General features: G+C 36.0%; 1 pseudogene; it reads right to left on the reverse strand.

The window, feature by feature from the left end:
* Nucleotides 1-1,288: 1,288 nt before the first annotated feature.
* Nucleotides 1,289-20,004, reverse strand: LOC120210993 (annotated as a pseudogene).
* Between the last annotated feature and the right edge of the window lie 7,489 nt (nt 20,005-27,493).

The raw sequence follows: 27,493 nt of genomic DNA on the forward strand, positions 1-27,493 counted from the left end.
AAATTTTCAAGTATTTCTAACATTACATAGAAGTTCAATATTAATCTATTAATCTTTTATAAGTAATTTTACTTTTAATAATTAGAATAAAATTTAAAACAGATGTTTTTGTTGGGTTTCGTTTTAAAACCATAAAAATAATATAGTGATAGAATTTCATTACAAAAAAAAATTGTTACAAAATTCATTAAAATTCAAAGTTCAGTTGTGGTAAATTCATTCATAACCTCGAAGTAAAAGGAGAAACATCAATCAGAACAAGAATACCGATAATTTTAAGGGTAAAATATACAAATGATCTTGATTATAGAACATTTTTTTGTTGAGTCTTTTTACTATTAAATGCTACAAAGTAATCCCGACTATAAAGTGATGTTTTAATAAGCCCTCCGATTATAGGATGATGATTTATTAAGTGTTCAGACTATTAAAAGTTACAAAATGTTCATCTGATTATTTATATGTTCCAAACTCATCCTTTTCTTTTAAAAAATAAATGACCATTTGTAATGAACGTTAATCGATTGACTATTATAATGAAAAATTAGATCCTAAAATCATTTTCACTACATTTTATGGATCAAATCTCGAATCTCCGTTTACATTATACTATCAAGTTAGTGCTTGAAAGATTATACTAGAAATCAATACTTGAAAACAACAACGATACAAATAGACATCATTAAAATATGATTTTATCACATATCAATCAACAAGTTAACATCAAGCTCACACGAGTCGATTTTCTAACGAAAAATGACGATATCAAAACATATGAATAGTCAAGTGATTGTTTTATAACTTTAATAGTCGGAGAACCCAACAAAACATCATCCTATAATCGAGTGTCTACTTTGTAACTTTTAATAGTCAAGGGACTCAACAAAACAACACCCTATAATCGAATGACCATTTGTGTGCTTTACCTAATTTTGAAAACAATGTTATAATTAAAAAAACAAAGGGCACTTTATAAACTTGGTTAGAAAAATAACACCCATAGATGTTCATCTTTACCACCCAATTTTAGTTAAACTGTTAATAGTCACAAAGAGAGCAAAAAATAAACCATGTTTGGAAATTGATAGGAATGCATAATATAACTTATTCATGAACATGGAAATAAAATTTTAAAAATAGTGTACGGAATACAACAAATACCCAATTTTGTTCCACATCTCAGAGTTTAATAAATAATATATATTTTAAGTTTTTGACAAATGTGAAACTAAATCTCTTCCAGACATAATTTAATTTACTCGAAATGAAAAAAAAAACACCCCAAGTAGCCAAACCCGAATTTACTTGCCATATATATTCACTAGCTTTATTAATTCCATAGTAGAATGCGACATGAAACTATACCTGCAAAAAGCTGGCGTATTTGGCACCCAGGAAAAGCCTCTGGATGCAGAGCAAGGCATTCTTGGTAACCTCGACGCTCTCGTGGTTCATCAGCTTCATCACCCGTTCCTTGGCCTTGAGGTCATTCACTATCACCCTACCGGCAGGATAGTACTGAATAAATTGTGAAAGATCAAAGCAAGCAACGGCCAGAGCTCTCGGATCGGTGGAGTCGTCCATAATTGTGAGTAGGACCCTGAGAACCTGGAAAAGTAAATATTAACTAATTGCCACACAAATTTTCTACTTGGATATTCAAAACCATTCGGTATGCTTATTACAGACTGTGCAGACATGTTCAAATTGCCATGATGATAACTTTTTGCAAGTACAAAGCAAGAATCGATGGAAGAATTTACCTTCTAAGAGTAATAGTCATACCAAAAGAACAAAATTCTTGTGCTTATTACCAGTTCACATGCATGGTAGTGCATGGTAGTGGATGGTTGGTATTCCATGCATAAAAGGTAAAAAAGACGGGTGGTCGGTTAGTTTTGGGCAGACCAATTGGACACATCGGCTTTTTCAAATTTGAACCCTTTTCAGAAAGTTACCCTTAAACAAGCAAACAACCTAAAATCTGTGAGAAACATATACCTGGAAATCATTCTCTTCAAAGCATTTAATGTTATCACGCCAAAACAATGGATCTTTATGCATGGGTGACCAATCAAGATGACCAAGAAGAACTTCCTGCTTATATTTATCGAAGGAACTCAATTTCTTAATATTATCTTTCAGCCCATCGTCGAGTTGTGATTGAGAGCCTCCAACAGATCCTATGAGATATACAAATCAATCAAATAAGCAAGCATCGGTATGGAAAGAGCAAATAAAAATCAGTGTAACTGCATCAGATCTGAATATTAAATTCGAATATAAATAAGTTTAACACAAGAATTATATAGCCAAATAAACATCAAACCATCTATTTCATTACCTCATCACTCCATGCTTGAGCTTTTAAACTCTGAACAATTTGTGGCAGTCCGAGGTCAACCATCTGAGCACCAAATGTGCCTTTGGACAACAAATTCCTAAAGGTCAATACAATCACTCTGACAACCTGACAGCCATTGTTGATATCCAGATAAACAATTTTGTACAAATCAAACATATATGTTTCAGATGATTAAACTAACATGACCAATCAACAACATAGAGATATTCAACATGGGCATAAAGACATTCATCTTATCCCCAGTAAAAATAAAAATTCAAAGCTGAATCAAAACTGTATAAAAGGTAAAAGGGTAAAAACAGTTAATCTAGGAAAAGAACAGAAGCCTGCCCATATACCATATCATAGTATACCTGCTCATACACACACTTGATTCCAGCAACATAGACATTTCCAGATAGCACTGGAAAAAACTGCAAATAGAATTAATACCATAAGAAAGAAGACCTCACCTTCTCCTTCGTGGAGCTCCTAACAACATCAACCAGTCGGGGTAGAGCCCTAGAGGTTGCCAAGTACTTGATTGCAGGTTCATAGTAGGATAAAAGCCACACACAAAGACAAGTTTCATAAAGAAGCTGTTACAAAGATTAGTTGTCAATTTCGAAATTAGGCCATTTAAATGGTTTGGAAGGAAATGTTTCTTATTTTTAAAACCTGATCACCTTAAAATATGAAAGAAAGAAAAAAGAAAAGATACCTGAATGGATTGCTGGGTGGATGCCGGACAAATTAAAGGAATCAACAACTTCACTCCATCTGCTTGAACAAAGGAAGATCTGACAACAGGTTCCTTCAGCAATACTGCAAGACAGTTAATAGCAGTTGGAATACCACGAGTAGGATGGGAAGGCTTCTTCAGCTGCAAAAGATATTGGAAGTCAGGAAGGACAGCTACCATCTATGTGGACAGAAATACTTGGAACTTCAGAAGGCATGTAAAATTATAGGGAAACCTAGCCAATACCTCACAAGGCAGTCAACTTAGTTCAGATGTCATAAATATGCAGTGCTTTGCAGACAATAAAAAACAGAATGTGAAGCAGTACACTAACCTGTGTGCAATGCCATTCAACCAATCCTTTTAGTACATCATCAATGGTTGTGAGCTTTGACTTTGAATTTGAAGATTCTCCATTTGCAACAACACCATCCTGGGTTTTTGGCCTAGCACTATAAATTAATAGAAAGAAGAATGTAAAATCAATAAAAAAAAAATTATGCAAGACATTATGAAAATTGCTAAAGTTTCTTTAAACATGTACTTAGATCCTTAGATGGATCACACATTTTTTTTACCTTACTATCAAGGAAAGTATCTTGCAGCTCTTTTCTTGTATGAACCAGTTACCTTTCCAAAGCAACCTGAAAGTTGTCAAATTGTGGATTGTTAGTTTTACTTAAGATGTACAGGATAAGAAAAAAGTGTACATGACTAAATATCTTCATAGTTAACTAAGAAACACGAGTCTCTTCCTCTAAATCCGGAAGGTAATACACCCAAGAGTGGAATAAAGATAAAAACAACACATAAAAAATAATCATACCTAATCCATTTAGATATGGTTGGTGATCTTCTAGATACAAGTTATTTTCATCTTAAATCTCTTGCAACTGGCAGGAAGACAAAAGTAGCACAAGCTCCTCATAAATACCAAGTTTGTTACGCATGTGGTACCTTGAACCCTTTGGCTGAGATTGCCACTTAATTTCCCAAAGATCTAGATGGGGGGCCAGTTGCATACGTGCATATTTTCATACATGATTTAAAATACACTCATTATACTTGCTTACTATTTATTTACTTACAATAGATAGAAAGCTTACAAAAAAGAATAAAAAAAAGGTCAGTTAAGTGCAATGCATGATAGTCTAGATATTTGTACAAGCTTCACATGCAGATGGAGCTAAATCCTATAAAAATAAACCAGACAACCTCCAGCAAGTGAAGGCAAATTTGTTATATATTCAAAGACCCAAGACCATCTTCTCAGCAAAACAAGTATCCTAAAGAACCAAAGCTATCACTAACAGTATAAGCCAGCTTGAGTCCTAACCAGGTTGAGCACCAAGGAACCAACTCAGTTTAGAGTCAAAACAGAAATGCAACAAAGTGAAGGCAATATGTGTAAATATAACATTTAGGAAGGGGATTCCAACTGTACAGCAACCATAAAACAGACACTACATACAGGCAACTGATCATTGAAAGATTAAATAGATTCAGCAATCTTTCTTATCCACCCACCCACCCACACAAAATAAAATAAAATATATAAGCCACAGATTAACAATGGAAACAATTTTGAGAAAAAAAACTTAACTTAGGAAAGGTTCATAAGTATCTTCATTTGCAAGCGAGTTATCATGAAATAATCTGGCTCGTTTTGAATTGGCTGCAGTAGAAAATACCAGTAAGTAAATTTACTTGGGATGAATGCATCCTCACAAGACCAAATAATGTTTACATACCTGTTAGCATTTCATCAATTAAAGCCAGAACATATTCCACTGTTTCTTCCTTAAATATATCACGTAATATTCTAACAAACACTTGAACATAGGCTGGGCCATCCTGTCAAATTCAGTTTCACCAATCAATATCTTTCTTTTATCCTTAATTTGATTAGATGTCCCCATGGAATTATAGTTAGGCTTTTAAAACCTGATTCTGTTTATGATGAAAGAGAAGTTAACAAAACTACTGAACTAATTGGAGGAGGAAAGGGAACATTTACACAGATAATGCAAGAACATAATTTAAGAAGAGGTAGAAAACATTACATCATCCAATAACTGTGCCCTGACACTTTCAGATCTATTATCATAACGCCTTAACAGCTGAAGGACTGTTCCTGAAATCAGCTTAGTTGTCATGTATGTTTCCCATGGGATATCCCTCTTCAGAACCTTTAAAAAATAAAAGACAGAAATCAAAATGGAATCACCAGCAACAAGAAACCATTCATAATTAACTATATCCTTGAAACAGTTAAAAGGATAAAATAACTTAAATTCTTTGAACCAGGAAACACAGGAACAATATAACTCGGGATAAATGTTTAACAAATTAAGATCTGGGAAATTTTAATGGAAACGCTAATATAATTGTGCTTGTCTAAGAAAACAAACAAGAATGTGCTTCAGTACTCACAAATAAACAATTTGAAGCATTTAAAAGAATCCTAAAACCTGTGTCGCCCATTACAGCAGTTCATAGGAGATTACCTAACATATTTTTGAGAAGCTCCATGCTTTTCAGGGCTTCAAAACTAAAGCATTCAATAAAAGAAATAATAAAAGAAGCGCCCACAGAAGTAAATCAAATCTAACAAACAACTGAAACTCTAATGCTAATTCTTGCAAAGAAAAATTTCACAGCTGAAATGTCTAGTCCTTTAAATTTAGAGAAAATCGCCTCAGTGACCAAAATTCCCATATAATATACGATTTTAACCAACTTTTTTTGGATTTGTCAAAATGACCAACAAAATCGCAATGCGATCGCTAATTCGCAACGCGATCTTCATTATCGCAAATTCGAGTTGCATTTCGCGTTGCGATAGTTGAAAATCGCGTTACGATTGTCTACAGTGTCGTTGCGATTTTCCCAATTCGCAATGCGAATAAGTAAATCGCAACGCGAATTGGGAAAATCGCAATGCGATACTGACTATCGCAATGCGATAATACAAAATCGCAACGAGATACTGACTTTCGCAACGCGATTCTGACTTTCGCAACGCGATTTTCAAAGCGCCATTAGTATCCTGGCCAAGTATTTTATTTTTAAATTCCAAACACGAATATTAATATATTTGAACACTGAACCGTCCATAGTATATCCCGTAATCGCAACTCATAACCTAAAACCTAAAATCACAACTCAGTCTCATCTCCATCTCTCACTCTCTCACCCATCTCCGACGAAATTCGTCCCCATCTCCGGCGAAATCCGTCTATCTCCATCTCTCAGAGCTACCCTCACAATCAGAAATGGAAAATCAACCAAATCAACCAACGAGGGTTAGTTTTTTTAATTATTTTCTTTTTGAAATTTTTGCATTATTATTAGGTTTTTCATATTGAAATTGATGATAAGTTTACTGGTAATTTCAATAATAGATTAACCATTTCACTTAGATTGCTTATTAAATCAACCGAGAATCGCAACGCGAAATGCAAATCGCAACGCGATTTTAATTTCGCGTTGCGATTCTCTCGTTGCGATAGTCAAATTCGCGTTGCGATAGTCATTTTCGTGTTGCGATTTTCATTTTCAGAAACTATTCTTCTTCTGCAAATTGAAACTTGAATGAATTGCATTACTTCAACCAAAAAACAAAGACAAATACGAAATTCACAGTGTTGCAAGTTTAAGTTTGAAGAATAAACTACTACTCTTTATGTTTATTATTGTTTTTGGTATATCTTCACAGTGTAGTTTTTGGTATATCTAACTTAGTATGTTTATTATTTTTGTAGAACTTTTATTCGGCTCAATTGACCTTAAGAAATAAAGTCAGCCTGGCCAAAACAATTGCGTCGAAGCTTTCACCTGCACAAAGAAAAATGTTTGAGGATACATGCTTCGGGCCATGGCTGAAAGTACAACATCCCGGTGGAGATGCGATGTTGACACACCTGTTTCTTCAAACCATGACTAGGGATCTACCAGATACTATACAACGTCGTGATGAAGAGATATGGTTCACCGGCATATACGTGTTTTGGGCGGGAGGAGTTTTGCATAATCACCGGTCTACGCTTCGGACACGATGATGTAGGTCGGTACACTAGACACATTACCCGCCCATCATGGTTATCACGGGTTTTTCCTGAGCTGGAGAGGCCGAATCTACACGTGGAAGACCTGACGAGCTTATTGAATAAGAAAGATGGTTTTACTCGGATGGATGACGTCGATGTTGTCCGAGTATGCCTTCTAATACTTTTGCATGCCGGCTTTTTAGGCAGAGAGGCCAGACAACCTATTCCGAATGATCTAATCAAATTGGTAGAAGACCTAAATGCGTGGAACCTGTTTTCGTGGGGCTCGTATTTATGGAAAGCTACATGGAATAAGTTATCGTCTGCCTTGGATGATCGAAAAAGTTTGCATGGCGATGGTTCCAAATACACTTTGACAGGCTTTATTTGGGCCTTTAAGGTAAGAATTTTTATATAATGTTTCCAAAATTATAAGTAATTATTTAACAATTACTAATGTTTGTTATTATATTGTTTGTAGATTTGGATATTTGAGGCCTTTCCCGCCATGAAGACATATGCAATAAAAAATTCAAATGATATTCCCAGGGCTATTTCCTGGAAGAGGAAACGGACCTTGCAATGGGAAGATTTACTACGGTATACGACAATAAATAATGTAAGTTAACATAAATACTACCATATGTTTATAAACAAGTTATTACTAGTACACGTTTAACTTTGTTTGAGCTTTTATATTGTTAGGAGGCCAACACTCCTCTACAGAGGCTGACACCCACGGAAGCTGAGCTTGCCACTGATTGGTGGCAAGCTAGTAAGCGTTTTTTTGATGGAACGGTTGATGAGCAGCCTCCACTTCGGGAGCCATCACCTCGCCCAGAGCTATCACCTCACCCAGAGCCATCATCTGATCGACCCAACTATACACCTCCACAACGACAGCCATCACCTATTCTGTCACATCATCGAGCCTCTTCTCCACCATCACCGCAAGATAGGCGACCGGCAAAGATGCCACGACGTTTATCTCCCTGTTCTCCACCTCCACCTCAACGGGATGAGTTAGGGGAGTTACGTGATGAGGTCAATGCCTTGCGTGAGGAGGTCGATACTTTACGCAAAGACGATGGTGCATGGCGTGTTGAGGTGTCTACATTACGTGGTGAGGTAGCCGCTCTACGTGAGATGGTAGCATCGTTGCAGAATGAGGTTCATACTCTACGCAACGAGGTAAGTTTAAGATTTTTCATACTCGTAATTCATTCGGTTGCTGCCAATACTGCTAAACTGTTTTTGTTAGTATTTGTTTTTGGTTTTGTTTTTGTCTTTTGGTTGAAGTAATGCAATCCATTCAAGTTTCAATTTGTTTTTGCCAATACTGCTAAACTGTTTTTGTTAGTATTTGTTTTTGGTTTTGTTTTTGTCTTTTGGTTGAAGTAATGCAATCCATTCAAGTTTCAATTTGCAGAAGAAGAATAGTTTACTTTCGTAACACAAAAATGACTATCGCAACGCGGAAATGGCTATCGCAATGCGAAATGAAAATCGCAACGACAAAATCGCAATGCGAAATGAAATCGCAATGACAAAATCGCAACGCGAAATGAAAATCGCAATGCGATTTGTGTTCCGCGTTGCGATTTTGTCGTTGCGATTTCATTTCGCATTGTGATTTTGCCGTTGCGATTTCATTTCGCATTTTGATTTTGTCGTTGCGATTTTCATTTCGCATTGCGATAGCCATTTCTGCGTTGCGATAGTCATTTTCGCGTTGCGATTTTAAGTTTCGTGTTGCGAAAGTAAACTATTCTTCTTCTGGACTGTTTATATATGTTGTCCTTTTAAATGTTTATATAAGTGCTTACTTCTGGAATGTTATCTGAGCATTTTGTGAACTATGATAGAATAATGACTTGGGTGAATACAATGCTAGTTTGAAACATATTTGTCTTTGTTTAATATCATGTCTGTTTATTTACTGATTTATGTATTAATTTTTTTTAGCGGCCCGATAAGGTGGATGCTTTATGTCGGGTTTTCCTTGCACGACGGAGTTCACGCATCAGACGGCGTGGACGTGCTATTACGTCTCCGTTCACCCCAATAGTGCGAAGACTCCGCAAAAAGAAGCCCGACTCACCTGTCATCCCTCAAGAGTCCCCTCCAATCGTTCAAGAGGCCCCTATCCTCCCTCAAGAGTCCCCCCCACCGTTCAAGAGGCCACTGCCATCGTTGAAGAGGTCCCTCCCACCATTCCAGAGTCCGATTCACATGGGGTAATATATCGAAGTATTGAGAAACCCCCACCGGTTCCGGACATGATGGATGAAAGTTGGCTCTCGTATGAGTTACCGGCTAGTACCCTTCCGGTATCTGAAGTGGAGAGGAGACAACTACCGGAAACAATTGTGGATAATACCCTTTGGGCTAAGGCCGCAGTTGATTTTTATCTATATGAGCGGAGCCAAGGGTGTTACACTGACATAAGCAAACTCAACGATGAAATGTTTTTGTTGCTTGATCGGTCTTGGTGGGGTGTGCTATTAGGGGTTGAAGACAGTGGCTATTTCGATGGGGAGGTAAGTCTTATATTTGTCTTATATATGATTTTGATTAATTTTTTTTTAAAAATTAATGTAATTCACTAATATATGTATTTTTTTGTAAAACAGCATATCGATGCGTGGGTGTCACGTCTACTAATAATAAGGAAACTTAGGAAAAATAAAAAAAATTCGCGATATACAATAATACCGGCGACTTTTCACGCAGTTCACTTGAAGAATCAACGAGATGAATCATTTTTGTTGGGCAATGGACAAGCTAAACTTTATCCTGCATGGTGGGAGGTCGATAAGGTTAGTGTTTATTTTTTAAATTTTTTAAAGGTGTTCATAAATAAGTGCGCAAATAAATGAATTATTACTTATGATTGTAGGTGTTTATCCCTGTTTTGGAACGTCGTCATTGGCTTCTCGTCCAACTTCAGCTCCCATCCCTGAAGATAATAGTGTATGACAACATGATAAATTACATATCACTATCTGATTTGAGAGATATGATCAAGGGATGGAGCTCTCATTTGGCTAAATTCTTGGATGGAATTAATTATTGGACTCATTCTGGACACAAGAAGCCAAAGAAGTTCAATGTCACAGTTGTCAGAGACGAGACCGCGCCACAACAATCGCCGGGAGCCAGAGGGGATTGTGGTCCTCTCGTATACTTGTGCTTGGCGCGTTTGACGACGGGAAGCACAGAGTTTCTACCTCCCACCGATAGAGATAGAGCTGCAGTAGGCTTGTGGTTTCGGCATTATATGGCTAGAGCAATAGATTCGAGACGCTGCCTACCTGCATCTGCCTTATAAAAGTGTCCATTGTTAATTGGTAAGTCAAATGCAAGTTTTGTTAACATATATACTCCTTTTGGTTTGAAAATGTTTGGTTAAGTACCTAGAATTCAATAATTTGCTATTTGTAGGTTTTAGATGTGTAGGAAGTCTTGTTTGAGCAAATGTTTGGTTTCTACAGGTTAATCCTTAAGTGAGCTGCGTGAAATGGATGTACGGGGTCACAAAGTTGTTGATTCATTGATTCAATTATTTATGAAGAAATAAGGATTATTATTATTTTTTGATTGTTTAATTGATTTGTAAAAGATGATTTGTAAATGTTGATTTGTTTAATTGATGTGTACATAATTCTTATTTGTGCTTGTTTAATTGATTGAAATGTAATAGTTGATTTGTTGATTTTTAATCTGCATTATGTTGAAGGCAAAACAGACTATCGCAACGCGAAAATGGCTATCGCAACTAGAAAATCGCAATGCGAAATGAAAATCGCAATGCGAAATGAAAATCGCAACGAAAAAATCACAATGCGATTTTCATTTCGCATTACGATTTTCTAGTTGCGATAGCCATTTTCGCGTTGCGATTTTTCATTTCGAATTGCGATAGCCATTTTCGTGTTGCGATAGCCATTTTCGCGTTGTGATTTCCCCGTTGCGATAGTCAAATGAATGTCTAATAAGTGATAACAACTGAACAGATCATAGCAATGTTCAAACTCAAGTTACTAATACATGCCTAACTGAAAATGTTAAAAGTGCACACATAAAATACACATAATACAACGTTTGCATTTAAAAATCACCTAAGTTAACAGTCCCAAAAGGTGAAGCCGGTTGTGATTGGGATTTTGAAGATGATTGCGATTTTCAGAATCTCGTTGCGAAAGTCAGAATCTCGTTGCGATTTTGTATTATCTCGTTGCGATAGTCAGTATCGCATTGCGATTTTCCAAATTCGCATTGCGATTTACTTATTCGCATTTCGAATTAGGAAAATCGCAACGCGATACTTACTTTCGCAACGAGATAATACAGAATCGCAAAGCGATTTTCAAAGTTCGCAATAGGTTTTAGTTTCGCAACACAAATTTTTTGTGTATATATCTACGCAGAAGCAACAACTCATAACCTAAATCCCTAAATCACAACTCATTCCATCTCCATCTATCACTCTCTCCGGCGACATCCGTTCCTATATTCGTTCCTACATCCTTCCCCATCCGGCAACAAGTCTTAGTTTCGCAGCTCGTTTGTTTAGTAAATTAATTTACAACCATGAAATCATCTAATGTTGATCATGTTTGGATAGATTTGTGTTTTGGAGGGTCATGGGAGAATGTTCATGGTGTTTTACAATATATGCCTTTACCCATGAATCTTCAACTAAAACTGTCATTAAAAAGTTAACTTATGAAACTCTAATGTTACGTGTTTCAAAGAAATTGAATTTAGAGCCCCTAAGTGGATTTAGGCTATCTTATCATAGGAATGGTAAAGTTTATTTGTTAACCGACAATGAAGATGTTGAACGATTCATTGCTTATATTAGTGTTTCAAGTGATGATGTTACATTGTATGTTGTTGAACCTAGAAGTAGTATTGTTGGGTCAGTAGCGGGTAGTAATCAACTAAGTTTTTCTCAAAACCTACAACCTTTCTCTAATCCAAATCCCAATAAACTTTCAGCACCAAATTCCGGTTTTTGTATTGACCAATTAGACGATGATGAGCCAAGAGAAAAATTTGTGAGTACTAGTCAGTATTCGAAATTTGATCTTGGTCAATACCCGGACTTTGATATTGGTCAATACTCGGATTTTGATGATGTTTCAGAAGAAGAAACAGACCTTGCGTGTAATGATTTTGATATTGGTCAATACCCGAATTTTGATGATGAAACAACCGTTGCCGAGGAAGATGTTGTTGATGATAATGAGGAGGAAGTGGAGGTTGTGAATGAACATGTTAAACATCCATTCTGTAATTCATATAATCCTGAAGAAGAAAAAGAAGAAGAAAAAGTCCCCGAAGAAAAGAAAATGCCACGGGAGTATAACTGGAATATGCCAGAATTACTTCAGATACCGGAAGAAGAGTTGGTAAAGAAAGCAGTTGATTGTTACACAAAATTTATTCGTATCAAGAAAGATGATTGTTTTGATACAAAGGAAGACTTGAAGATAGCTTTGTATACGAAATGTGTGGAAGATGGCTATTAACTAAAAGTTAACAAATCAAGCAAAGATCGTTTCGAAACAAGGTGTATGTTTGACAAAAACTGTACGTGGCGTATGATTGCAAAGAGGATAAAAGATTGCGAAATGTTTCAAGTTAGGACTTTTATTGATAAACATACATGTTCAAGAACCCAAGTTTTTCCTAACCATAGACAGGCAAACAAAAAGGTGTTGGGTGGTTTTCTGGCTGAGTTAATGTTTTTGAATGGCAGGGTATATCGGGGACATGAAATTATGACTGACATGAATGCTCGGTTCAAGATTAGTATATCATATTCTCAAGCTTGGAGAGCCAAATGTTATGCCTTGGAATTGTTGAGGGGGTCGCCAGAAGCATCGTTTGCCCAACTGCCGCCTTATTGTCACAATTTAAAGCTGAAAAATCCTGGGTCGGTAACTCATATCAAAACAGATAGAGATGGACGCTTTGAGTTGCTGTTTATCGCCATTGGTGCTGCGGTTAGTAAATCAATATAATTATTTTGACTCATTTCTGTTAGTTACATGCATTTCACATTTAAATGATTATATTTCTTGTGTATATTATTTTGTAGATTCGTTCGTTTATTACTTGCATGCGCCCAGTTATTATAGTTGACGGAGCACATTTGAAAGGTCGATACCTTGGAGTAAACTTATTAGCAGTAGCCATGGATGCTAACAATGGGATATTGCCAATAGCTTACGGGGTTGGCAAATCTGAAACCTCTGATTCATGGACATGGTTTATGGGGCATCTTAGGGATTGCATAGGTCCTATTAGCAATCTGACAATCATATCCGATAGGGCAAACTCAAATGACAACGCTGTTAGAAGGTGTTTCCAAGATGCTTTTCATGGACTTTGTGGTGTTCATTTGTATAGAAATCTAAAATCAAGGTCTGCTGGTATAAAAAAGCACAAATGGACATACTGGAAGGCTGTAAAAGCTTATCGGGAAGTGGATTTAAATAAGCATATAAACTGTTTAAGACGTGTTTTGCCTCAGTGTGCTCAAACACTAGAAGATGTCGGGTTTGAAAGATGGTCAAGAGTACATCAACTTGGAGCAAGATATGGTTTCATGACGTCTAATAGTACAGAATCAATCAACGCTCTAAGTCGTCATTCCTGGAAATTACCCATTACTATGTTAATGGAGTTTTTTCGAGCCTCTATTCAACAGTGGTACTACAAGAAAAGAAACCATGCAGGTATTATTTCTTTGAATTCGTAACTTATATATTTTACTAAGTATTATTTATTTAATTTACAGGAACATTGGAACATCGTGTTACACCATGGACTGAAAAAAATATAACGAAACGTGTTGTGAAGTCAACGTCATGGAGAGTTGAACCATGTTCAAACACTTTGTTTGAAGTACTGGATAATAACTTAAATGGGCTTGTCGATCTAAATGCAAGGACGTGTAGTTGTATGAAATGGCAAACATCTGGTTATCCGTGTGGCCATGTTATAAAAGTTGCTCTTCATCTAAACCAAGATGATTCAAGCACATACGCTATGGATTGCTACACTACAGAAGTATATCGAAAGACTTATGCCAAGATTGTCTACCCTATTCCACATCCTTCTGAGTGGGACATACCAGATGACTTACAAACAATTTTGCCACCAGCCATGGACAGAAGGCTACCTGGCCGACCAAAAAGTCATGATCGTATACCGTCTAAGGGTGAAGAGAAGAAGAGATCGACATGTAGTCGGTGCAAGGAAAGTGGTCATACAAGGTTGAAATGTGGATCACCAGTGCCATCACAATCATCTTTTCCTCTACCAAAATATGGATCATCATCAAAATCCAAAGCTCATATGGTGTCAAGAAAAAGGCAATCAAATCGCAATCATCTTTAAAATCTCAATCACAACTGGCTTCACCTTTTGGGACTGTTAACTTAGGTGATTTTTAAATGCAAACGTTGTATTATGTAGATTTTATGTGTGAACTTTTAACATTTTCAGTTAGGCATGTATTAGTAACTTGAGTTTGAAAATTGCTATGATCTGTTCAGTTGTTATCACTTAATAGGCAATCATCTTAATGTCTATCGCAACGCGAAAATTACTATCGTAATGCGAAATGAAAATCGCAACGAGAGAATCGCAATGCGAAATGAAAATCACAACGCTAATTTTGCAATGCGAAATGAAAATCGCAACGAGGGAATCGCAATGCGAAATGAAAATCGCAACGCGAATTTTATTTCGCGTTGCGATTCTCTCGTTGCGATTTTCATTTCGCGTTGCGATTCTCTCGTTGTGATTTTCATTTCGCATTGCGATAGTACGTTTTGCCTTCAACATAATGCAGATTGAAATCAACAAAATCAACCATTACATTTCAATCAATTAAACAAGCATAAATAAGAATTATGTTAACATCAATTAAACAAATCAACTTTTACAAATCACCTTTTACAAATCAATTAAACAATCAAAAAATAAGCAATAATTATTAGAGAAAATAACACTTCTACTATTGAATCAACTTTTGCAGCCATACATCATTTTCACGCAGCTCACTTATGAGATTAACCTGCATAAACCAAACATTTGCTCAAACAACACTTTCTACACATCTAAAACCTACAAACAGCAAATTATTGAATTCTAGGAACTTAACCAAACATTTTCAAACCACAAGCCTATAAACATACCAATTGTTTATGGACATTTTTATAACGCGGATGCAGGTAGGCAGCGTCTCGTATATATCGATCTAGCCATATAATATCGAAACCACAAGCCTACTGCAGCTTTATCTATATCGGTGAGAGGTAGATACTTTATACTTCCTGTGATCAAACGGTCCAACGCCAAGCATACGAGAGGACCACAATCCCCTCTGGGTCCTTTCGTTTGTTGTGGTGCGGTCTCGTCTCTGCTAACTGTAATATTGAGCTTCTTTGGCTTCTTGTTTCCAGAACGAGTCTAATAATTTATCGCATCCAAGAATTTAGCCAAATAAGAGCTCCATCCCTTAATAATATCTCTTAAATCAGCCAATGATATGTAATTTATCATGCTATCATATACTATTACCTTAAGGGATTAGATCTGAAGCTCGACGAGAAGCCAATGGTTACGTTCCAAAACAGGGATAAACACCTGCAATCATAAGTAATAATTCATTCATTTGCGCACTTATTATGAATACCTTTAAACTCAATCTAAAATAAACACTAACCTTATCGACCTCCCACCATGCAGGATAAAGTTTAGCTTGTCCATTGCCCAACGCAAATGATTCATCTCGTTGATCCTTCAAGTGAACGGCGTTAAAAGACGTCGGCATAATTGTATATCGTGTATTTCTTTTATTTTCCTTAAGTTTCCTAATTATTAGAAGACGTGACACCCACGCATCGATATGCTGTTTTACAAAAAAAGACATATATTAGTAACTTACATAAATTTACAAAAAATAATCAAATTAAAATATAAGAAAAATATAAGACTTACCCCTCCATCGAAATAGCCATTGTCTTCGACCCCTAATAATACGCCCCACCAAGACCGATCAAGCAACAAATAGATATCATCATTGAGCTTGCATATGTCAGTGAAACACCCCTGGCTTCGCTCATGTAGATAAAAATCAACTGCGGTCTTAGCCCAAAGGGTGTTATCCAGAATTGTGTTCGGTAGTTGTTTCCTCTCCACTTCAGATACCGGTATGGTACTAGCCGGTAACTCATACGAGAGCCAACTTGAATCCATCATGTCCGGCACGTCAGAGGGTTTCTCAAGAATCCTACATATGACGCCATGTGAATCGGGCTCTTGAATGGTGGGAGGGACCTCTTCAACGATGACAGTGGCCTCTTGAACGGTGGGAGGGGACTCTCGAGGAATGATAGGGGCCTCTTCAACGATAGGAGTGGACTCTTGAGGGATTACAGTGGCCTCTTGAACGGTGGGAGGGGACTCTCGAGGAATGATAGGGGCCTCTTCAACGATAGGAGTGGACTCTTGAGGGATAACAGGCGAGTTGGGCTTCTTCTTGCGGTGTCTTCGCACTATTGGGGTATACGGAGACTTAATAGCACGTGCACGCCGTCTGATGCGTGAACTCTGTCGTGCAAGAAAAACCGACGTAAAGCATCCACCTTATCGGTCCGCTAAATAATTAAATACAAATATCAGTAAATAAACAGACATGATATTTAAACAGTGAAAACAAAACAAATATATTTCAAACTTTCAACCAAAAGACAAAACAAAGACAAATACTAACTTCACAGTGTTAAAGAATACACAGTTTAGCAGAATTGGCAGCAACCGAATAAATTTACTTCAAGCAAAAGACAAAACAAAAAGACAAATACTAACTTCACAGTGTTAATAAACAGTTTAGCAGTATTGGCAGCAACCGAATAAATTTACTAAGCAATCTAAGTGAAATGGTTAATTTAAGTGAAATTACGAGTAAATTTATCATCAAGTTAAATATGGAAAATCTTAAACTTACCTCGTTGCGTAGAGTATGAACCTCATTCTGCAACGATACTACCATCTCACGTATAGCGGCAACCTCACCACGTAAAGTAGACACCTCCACACGCCATGCACCATCGTTATCGAGTAGAGTACCGATCTCCTCACGCAAGGCATTGACCTCATCACGTAACTCCCTTGACTCATCCCGTGGTTGTAGAGGTATATAGTCGGGTCGATCAGGTGATGGCTCTGGGTGAGGTGATGGCTCTCGAAGTGGAGGAAGTGGAGGCTGCTCATCATTCGTGCCATCAAGAAAACGCTGACTAGCTTGCCACCAATCAGTGGCAAGCTCAGCCTCCGTGGGTGTCAGTCTAATTAATGGAATGTTGGCCTCCTAAAAATATAAAAACTCAAACAAAGTTAAACGTCTACTATTAATAACTTGTTTATATATGATAGTATTTGTGTTAACTTACATTATTTATTGTCGCATATGGTATTAAGTCTTCCCAATCCAACAGACGTTTTCTCTTCCAGGAAATAGCCTTGAGAATATCATTTGAAGTTTTTATTGCATATGTCTTCAAGGCGGGAAAGGCCTCGAATATCCAAATCTACAAACAATATAATAACAAACATTAGTAATTGTTAAATAATTAATTATAATTTTGAAAACATTATATAGAAATTCTTACCTTAAAGGCCCAAACAAAGCCTGACAAAGTGTATTTCGACCCATCGCCCCGCAAACTTTTGCGGTCATCAAAGGCATACGACAACTTAGTCCAGGTAGCTTTCTATATACGAACCCCACGGAAACAGATTCCATGCATTTAGGTCCTCTACCAATAATATTAGCTCCTGAGGAATAGGTTGTCTGGCCTCTCTGCCTAAAAAGCTGGTATACAAAAGTAGTAGAAGGCATACTCTGACAACATCGACGTCATTCATCCGAGTAAAACCATCTTTCTTATTAAACAATTTCTTCATGTCGTCGACGTGTAAGTTCGGCTTCTCTATTGACTCATCAGGAAAAACCCTGGATAACCATGATGGGCGGGTGATATGACGAGTGTACCGGCCTACATCATCGTGTCCGAATCGTAGACCAGTGATTAAGCAGAACTCCTTCCGCCCAAAACAAGTATACGCCGGTGGAAAATGAAACCATATCTCTTCCTAACCACGTTGTATACTGTCGGGTAGATCTCTAGTCATGGTCTGAAGCCACAAATGGGTCAAATTAGCATCTCCACCCGGATGCTGTACTCTCAGTCATGGCCCGAAGCAGGTTTCCTCAAACAATTTTCTTTGTGCATGTGAAAGCTTCGAAGCAATTGTAGTGGCTAGGCTAACTTTATTCCTTAATGTCTATGAAGCCGAAAACAATTTCTACAAAAACAATAAACATACAAAGTTAGATATACTAAAAACTACACTGTCAAGATATACCAAAAACAATAAACATAAATAGTAGTTTATTCTTGAAACTAAAATTTGCAACACTGTTTTGTCTTTTGGTTGAAATGAAAATCGCAACGAGATAATGAGAATCGCAACGCGGAAATGACTATCGCAACGCGAAATGACTATCGCAACGAGAGAATCGCAACGCGAAATGAAAATCGCAACGCGAAATGAAAATCGCAACGAGAGAATCGCAACGCGAAATGAAAATCGCAATGCGATTTTGGTTTCGCGTTGCGATAGTTATTTCCGCGTTGCGATTTTCATTCTCGAAACTATTCTTCTTCTGCATTACTTCAACCAAAAGACAAAACAAAGAAAAATACTAACTTCACAGGCTAAACAGTTTAGCAGTATTGGCAGCAATCGAATGAATTTAATAAGAAATCTAAGTGAAATGGTTAATCTATTATTGAAATTACCAGTAAACTTATCATCAATCTCAATATGAAAAACCTAAAATAATGCAAAAAATTCAAAATAAAAATAAAACAAAACTAACCCTCGGAGGTTGATTTTCCATTTCTGAATGATTGTGAGGGATTTTTGACTGTGAATGGTTGTGAGGGATTTCGCCGGCGATGGGGACGGAAATCTTCGGATATGGGGACGGATTTCGCCGTAGAGAGTAAGAGATGGAGATGGGACTGAGTGTTGTGATTTTGGGTTTGAGGTTATGAGTTGCGATTACTGTGGACAGTTCAGTTTCCGATTTATTAATAAAAATTCGTGTTTGGAATTTGAAAAAAAAAATACGCGTTAATATGAATGGCGCTATGTAAATCGCGTTGCGAAAGTCAGAATCGCGTTGCGAAAGTCAGTATCTCGTTGCGATTTTGTATTATCGCATTGCGATAGTAAGTATCGCATTGCGATTTTCCCAATTCGCGTTACGATTTACTTATTCGCATTGCGAATTGGGAAAATCGCAATGATACTGTAGACCATCGCAACGCGATTTCCAACTATCGCAACGCGAAATGCAACGCGAATTTGCGATAATGGAGATCGCGTTGCGAATTAGCGATCGCATTGCGATTTTGTTGGTCATTTTGGCAAATCCGGAAAAAGTTGATTAAAATCGTATATTATAAGACATTTTTTGTCAAGGCGATTTTCTCTTAAATTTATCGTTTGCTTCTATATTCAGCTGCACGTTCTACATTTTGCTAGCAAGAAAATAATAAAAGCAACGGTCAAAAGATCCATAGAGTTTTCGAATTCCAATACCAAAACATGAAACTCAAAAAATACTTAGTTTAATGTAAAACTAAAAACAATAAAGCAAATGAAGTGATCAGATCACCAACCTGTTCGGTGGTTAGCTCAGCACGGTCCATTGAAGCTCGAAAAAGCACTTCAAATCCCACAAATTAAAGCCCCTACAAAATTACGAAAAAAGTAATAATAAATTCAAAATAAAATTCCCTCGCATTTGATCTTCAAATAGACAACAAAAACATATAATTGTTTCTCAATATTTGATCAAATCCGACGAATCACCATTAGCAGATCGAATCTGACTAATTTAACTTCGATTACAACTCATTTATCTGTTAAACATTCACAATTTTATATTCCGGAGATCGAAAATATTTTAATCAGAGAAAAAGCTAGCGGAACCATTCAGGTCAAGTGAAAATTCAGAAAACTTTAAATGAAATAATTAACTAATCATGAAAATAAAAAATCTAACAAAAATGTTAAAAGAAAACACAATTAGAACAATGTTTCGTCAATCGTTCAAAAAGAAAATCGAACATTATTAAAACGGAAAATGATTAAACCGCTGCCCGAGCACTTGCCTGAATACTTACGTTATTTCGTTTTCCTTTTCAACTGGTGTTCTAGGCAGAGATAGTGATCGAGGTTCAACGTGGATTTCGATTGAAGAAGATGAGAGACCTGATGCCTGTATGTGTAGTAGCTTCTGGTTGGTTGTACTTTGAAAAGTCGACGCGTGGCTCTCCACAGCTTGATAATGTAGGTAAATTTATATGCTATTCATCCAACAAATTATACATTTAATGTGAAATCTATACTAGCAGTTAAAGTTCTGATTAAAGTTTGTTACAAGGATATCAATCTAATTAAAAAATTTAAAAAGTATTTTTATTTTATTGTATAATTATTTTTTATATTATTTTTAAATAAAATAATATAAATCTTAGTTTTAAAGGTAGAAATAATATTTAGTAAGATATATATATTTATTACCATTTGATCTTATTTAATAAATTTTATAAAAAAAATTCAGAATCATAATAGATATTATAATATACATCTTAGCCATGGAGTAACATTGTGGATGGAGATGCCAACGGGTTCGGTTAGGTCAAGTTTTTGGTCAATCTGATCCAACTCAAAAAATATATATCCTTCATCTAAATCTGATTTAACTCAATTTTTTAGAGTATAAATTTGACTTGGTTCGATCCGACCCAACCTGACATAAATTAAGGATTTAATTTTAAAAAAAGAAAACATAGAGAAAAAGGGTATTATAGTAATTACTCATAAATTTAATGAAAAATTACTCTATTATCCTCGGGTTGGGTTGAAGGTTTCTCACCCTCCACCCGAACTCGACTCAATCGACCTGATCCTATATTCGCTAAATATGGTAAGTATTATATTCACTCTGCTTAGTGATTTGATCCATGTTAGATCTACAAATATTTTCTAGGCTGAACAAATATATGTTAAAACATAAATTTTTTTAACGGGGTTGTCATAACGTTTCTGCGGGGATACATTACACTTAAAATATTTAGTCTCGGGGAAAGAGATGAAATATAATTTTGAAAACAATTTGATTTTGGAGTCGCCACCAACCTTTAAGTTAGGTAGGTTGAAAACCTTAAATAACAAAAAATGATCTATGTTTTACAAAAAAATCATTTTTAAGAGTTCGGGAGTCGGTTACGTGTGGGGAAGGGTTAGCACCCCCACAACACCCAAATTTTGGTACCTGAACGATTATATGTTGTTTAAATGTTGGAAATTACAAACTCGGAAATATATTTAAATTATTATCCTTTTATTTATTTGATTTTATTAAAAAAGTGTTAATTTTAGGACAATTAATGCCCTTTTTTTGTGAACAATCTTCAGGAAAATACTTCTTTATAATTAGGAGAATTTCCTATAGATTCCCCTCATAAAAGACATTACTTGCAATTTTCGCAAATATAAAATAAAATAAAATAAAAAAATTAAAAGTGAAAAGAGTTGAAAATAATCAAAACAAATAATCGTTGAACAAAGAGAAATAGCGAATACATAACAACGTTTATACGAAAAATCCTCGAAAAGACACCTTCCCTTATAGTCGGGAGATGTCTTCGTAGATTTCCCGCACAATGAAATTTTCCACTTTTATAAATACACACATGAAATTATAACAATTGATAAAACAAAATTTCAAATTTGGACCAATATACACATTTACAAACATGATAAATTAAAATAAAATTAGACATGCTTAATAAAATAAGGGATTAAATAGTAATAACATAAATTTACTGGACTAAAATAACAAAAACAGAAACTTAAATGACTAAAATAGCAAAAACTGAAACTTAAAGGGTTAAAATAGCAAAAACATAAATTAAAAGGACTAAAATAGCAAAAACTAAAACTTAAGGGATTAAAATAGTAAAAACATAAACTTAAAGGACTAAATAGTAAATAAAGAAAAAATAGAGCCAAAATCAAAATATTAAACATTTACATGCACTAGAAATAAAAATAACCCATAAATAATATATAGGACTAAAATAAAATAAACCTAAAACTTAAAGGATCAAACAGTAATTAAACCAACTACTAAACAATAACTAAAATACAAGATCTACAAATATCATGGCCATATTCGAATATCAAGGGAAATATACAAAACAATAAATCAATGACTAAATCACAAATACTGAAACATAGATGCTCGAAATAAAATAAAATAAAATGGAATTTCATTAAGTGACTAAAATAAGATATTACAAAGCAGGTGACCAAAACAACTATTGTCCCCTTTCTAAAAACACGGAGAGACCCCTTATGAAACGGTGCCGTTTCGCATGGGATATTTAAACCCAACCTAAGGTCAAAAATTTCATTTCCCTCCTCATTTGGTTTCGGCCCCGAAAATAGAGAGAGAGTCGAGAACTCTCTCAACCTTCCCTTATCGAGGAAGGGAAACCACCCTATCCCGACGGTGGCCACGACAGCTTGCGGTGGAGCCCACGGTGATCGGAGAGAAAAATAACCTCGAAAGCTTCCTCTCAACCCCCTCTACCCTAATCCTTGGATATCTCGATCTAAAAGTGATCCTAACCCCTCAAATATGGAGGTTTACCTTTTGAAAGCTCCAAAAATCGATGACCTCTTGGCTTTCTTACGAAATCCGAACCAAGGTAAAACTCTATTTCTTTCTTAGTAGTTTTGTGGTTTTTGGTTTCTCTTTGAGTTGTGTGCTAGGGTTCAAATGGGTTCACTCTGGTTTCATTTTTTATTTTTTCGATCTCTCCCCTTTTTTATTCTCATTTTTCTCTGGTTTCTTCGTTCTTCTCACTGATTCATCCCTAGGTATAGGAAATGATTTATCTTATTTGCCTTGGGATAGTATTACTGGCAAATATATGATAGCTTTTGATTTTTTATTATTTTTCCTCTCTGCTCGATTTGCCATGTGAGGACCGTTGAGTTGATGGTGGTCACTGTTCGGTGCATGTGGGATAGTCGACAACAACAATGGATACAAGCGACAATAGAAACTAGGGCTCAGAACTAGGGTTTTAAAACCCTAGTTAGATCGGGTCGGGTTGTTGTGTCGTTCTGGTCTCATTCGGGTGCTGGGTCGAATATGCATTCAAGACAAAAACATTACCCTTACCTTTCATTGAGCTAATAAAGTCACACCATCATTTTCTTAGGCGCAAAACCACATTTTTTCTACCAATAAAGCCTAAATACATTGAGTACAAGATGTTCACTTGAACGTAAACCTTCTTCTAAGAAGGCAACATAGGACACCTCGCATCAATTTTCTGAAGTTGAGCTTGTAAAATTGAGGCATACTGGACGAAAGAAGCAAAAAAAATTCAAAATAATTTTATCATGCATTAATTACATTGTTTTCATGTGAATAAAATTAATCCTGGAAATCTATCCTCCTAGGGATACCTCTTCTGTAAGGACTTCTGTGTATGAAATGATGAATGGATTTCTTTCATTATCCCTTGGCAAAAGAAGAAAATATATCCCTTTACAAAAGGAGAAAATTAATCTTTGAATGATATTTTCTTATGATTCAACACTAACCAAGGATCACCATCCACACTAGGGGGCAAGGTGAAGGAAATATGCTCGCATGAGTGAAGACCATCAATCCAAATGAGATACCGAAAGGTGAACCAAATGAAAAGTGCAAAGATCAAATCGAAGCAAAGAAAAAAAAAGAAAAAGCAAAGAGAAAAAAAAGCAAAGAAAGAAAAATGTAAAAACAAAAAACAAAAGAAAAGAAAAAAAGCAAAGAAAAAAAGACAAGAAGCACATGCAAAGAGTCCCTCGACTCAAATGACGCATCGAGTTTCAAACCATGAGGTTGATCAAGCATATTCATTTCAGAATCAATTCACCAGAAGGTCATGGAGCATCCAGAGAAAATAAAGGACGCATATGAGTAGATTCAAATCGAGCAAGATAAGATTGAAGCCATTAGAATGAATTGATCCTTGGTTCAGTAACCTTTTAAACACTTGTTTGGGCCCTTTATCCATTTCTTTCATAAATGTGAACCATGGCCTACATTACGTGCCTTAAAAGTCCCTTCTAATCATACATGGATTTCTAAATAGAAGAGACTATCTTCAAATCTCATCCCACCCATCGGGATTAATCCTTTATTTGCAAAAGTTTTTTTAAAATATTAAATACATGATAGAGAAAAAATAACAAAGGGGGGTTCAAGACGTAAATTCTAAATAACGTCTTGAAACCAAAGGAGGACTCGAGTTGAAAACCTAAAAAGGCAGCTTGAACATAAAGATGGTGCAGCCGTTACATAAGAGGTTATCGTAAATCTCTTGATAAGGCATCGTACAACTCGAATGTGCCCTTGAGAGATGAGAACTAGAGAAAACTTCCAGTGGATGAACATAGAAGCTACCCCATCATATCAATGAACATCAAAGAAATAAGACTACCAAACTTTAGACCAAAGACAATAACCTGAGACATTTTATCTTTTCTTTACTTAGCCATACCTCAAAGATAGCATTGATCTTGACACTTATCAAATAGCTATAATTTATTGAAGGATTAAAAGTTTAATTAATTCTTTGATATCCAATGAACTCTTTTTTTATGATTGTCTCAATTGTGAAACCTAGAAAGGGGCAATATTTCTCAAAATCTTTGATTAAACATTTTTTAAAACTTTTCTAATTGATATTTTCAGAATTTTGAAAATGAAAGAAGAAGGAAAATGTTTTTCAAACAATTCAATCTCTTTGGAGTGGATCTTGGTAGTTGACATGCGGCTCTCGTAGTTGACATACGGCTCTCAGACACAAGGTTCATGCTTAGAATCAGTGTTGAAGCAAGAAACGATCAATGATGGGGCATATTTGGAGATTCAACATCAAATGGTGGGGCATCTTTGGAGATTCAAAATCCTGATGTGAACGATCATATCTTCTGAAGGCATTTCCTCCACATGCAGGAACAAGCAGACTGTCCATCGCCTTTGAGATTGTTTCCCTCGAAACCAATTTTATCTCACTTAAGACACTTTCTTTCAAAACAATTTTGGTCTCACTTGAGACATTTTCCTTTGAGATGCAAATTTCGAGTTTGTTTCACTTGAAACAAAGTTGATCTTACTTGAGACAGTTTTTCTTTAAAACAGTTTTGAAATTGTTTCATTGGAAACAAAATAAATAAACTTTGAGATTGTTTCTTGAAACAAATTTTGTCTCCCTTGATACAATTTCTATTTAAACAAAGTTTTGTCTTTCTTGAGACAGTTTTTCTTGAAACAAAATCTTTGAAAACGTTTCCCTTTAAACGAATTTTGTCTCTCTTAAGACAGTTTCCCTTAAAACAAATTTTGTCTCCCTTGAAATAAATTTCGTCTCCCTTGAGATAGTTTCTCTTGAAACAAAGTTTTGTCTCTCTTGAGAGAGTTTCCCTTGAAACAAAATCTTTGAATATGTTTCCCTTGAAACAAATTTTGTCTCTTGAGACAGTTTCTCTTGAAACAAGTTTTGTCTCTCTTGAGACAGTTTCCTTGAAAAAGTTTTGTCTCTCTTGAGATAGTTTCCCTTGAAACAAAATCTTTGAATCTGTTTCCTTGAGACAGTCTCTCAAAATTTCTCTTGAAACAAAATTTCTTCATTCATTTCTTCATCCAGATGTTTCATATTTGACAGGAATTCCAAAGTCAACAAAGATTTCATTTCACGACTTCAGCAGAGAATCAAACCATATTTTCATCATTTAAAGAAGTGGATCTCAGCAAAAATGGAGGACCTTTGGGTACATCAAACACAATTATCACTGACACGGGATAATTTTTTGCAGGTTTAAATATTCAAAGAGAAGATAAACCAATCAACATTTCCAGCGGGGAGTTCATAATGAAAGAACTCATCCGACGTGGAGAAGAAGTTCATAATGAGAAGAACTTGTTCAACCTTGCATCAACATTTCCAGCGAGGAGTTCATAATGAGAAGAACTTATCCGAAGAGGGAGAAGAAGTTCATAATGAGAAGAACTTGTTCAACCTTGCATAAACATTTCCAGTGGAGAGTTCATAATGAGAAGAACTCATCCAACGAGGGAGAAGAAGTTTATAATGAGAAGAACTTGTTCAACCTTGCATCAGCAATTCCAGTTGAGAGTTCATAATGAGAAGAACTCATCTAATGAGGGAGAAGAAGTTCCTAATGAGAAGAACTTGTTCAACCTTGGCTCAACATTTCCAGTGGAGAGTTCATAATGAGAAGAACTCATCCGATAAGGGAGAAGAAGTTCATAATGAGAAGAACTTGTTCAACCTTAGCTCGATTCCATCACCGAATAAATCGATCAATATTTCCAGTAGGGAGTTCATAATGAGAATAACTCATCCAATGAGGGAGAAGAAGTTCATAATGAGAAGAATTTGTTCGACCTTGGTGATTCCATCACATAAGGAAGTTGATTGACATCCCCAACGAAGAGTTCATAATAAGAAGAACTCTCATGATCAGAAGAAATTAGAGTTCAAGATTTTAGCAGCTTAGGCCAGATAAAAAATGTTGCTTACTATCTTTGCTCTATTCCTATTCAACAGCAATGAGTAAAGAAGGGCAGCTATAGCCACTATTTTTTTACTTGTATTATTTTATTATTAAAAAAAGATTATAATATTGTAGTGGTTGAGGTTATTAATACCCCAACCAAATTTTAAAATGGGACTCAACCTTTGTCCCCCAAAGTGATGAAATAAAAAGACCCTTTTTTTCCTCTCCAATTTGACTTTCTTTTCTGTCTTTTTCATTTGCTTTTCCATTTGATTTTTACTTTTCCTTTTGGATTCGAGGGTTCACGAGCAGATGGAGTGGCCAGCGTTGAGTGGTGGCTGGTGTGCGAGAGAGACCCTCTCACGGCCTGGAAACATCAGTTGTTAGTGGTCGGCGAAGACTAGGAAGTTTCGACCGAGAGGTCGATGGTAGGAGATTGGTTTTTGGGGTTTTAGTTGTGTGAGTGATGAGCAAAGGGTGGGGGTTTTTTATGTCGTCTAGATCTTCATCGGCCAGTCAAAGATGATCGTGAGGGAGTGAGGGGGTCATAAGGTCTCGGTGGCTAGCCTTGGGGTCGGTTTTACGTCCCTCAGCGTTGTGAAGATA

The sequence above is a fragment of the Hibiscus syriacus genome, unplaced genomic scaffold (assembly GCF_006381635.1).
Source record: "Hibiscus syriacus cultivar Baekdansim isolate YM2019G1 unplaced genomic scaffold, ASM638163v2 tig00109949_pilon, whole genome shotgun sequence".
Classification (NCBI taxonomy): Eukaryota; Viridiplantae; Streptophyta; class Magnoliopsida; order Malvales; family Malvaceae; genus Hibiscus; species Hibiscus syriacus.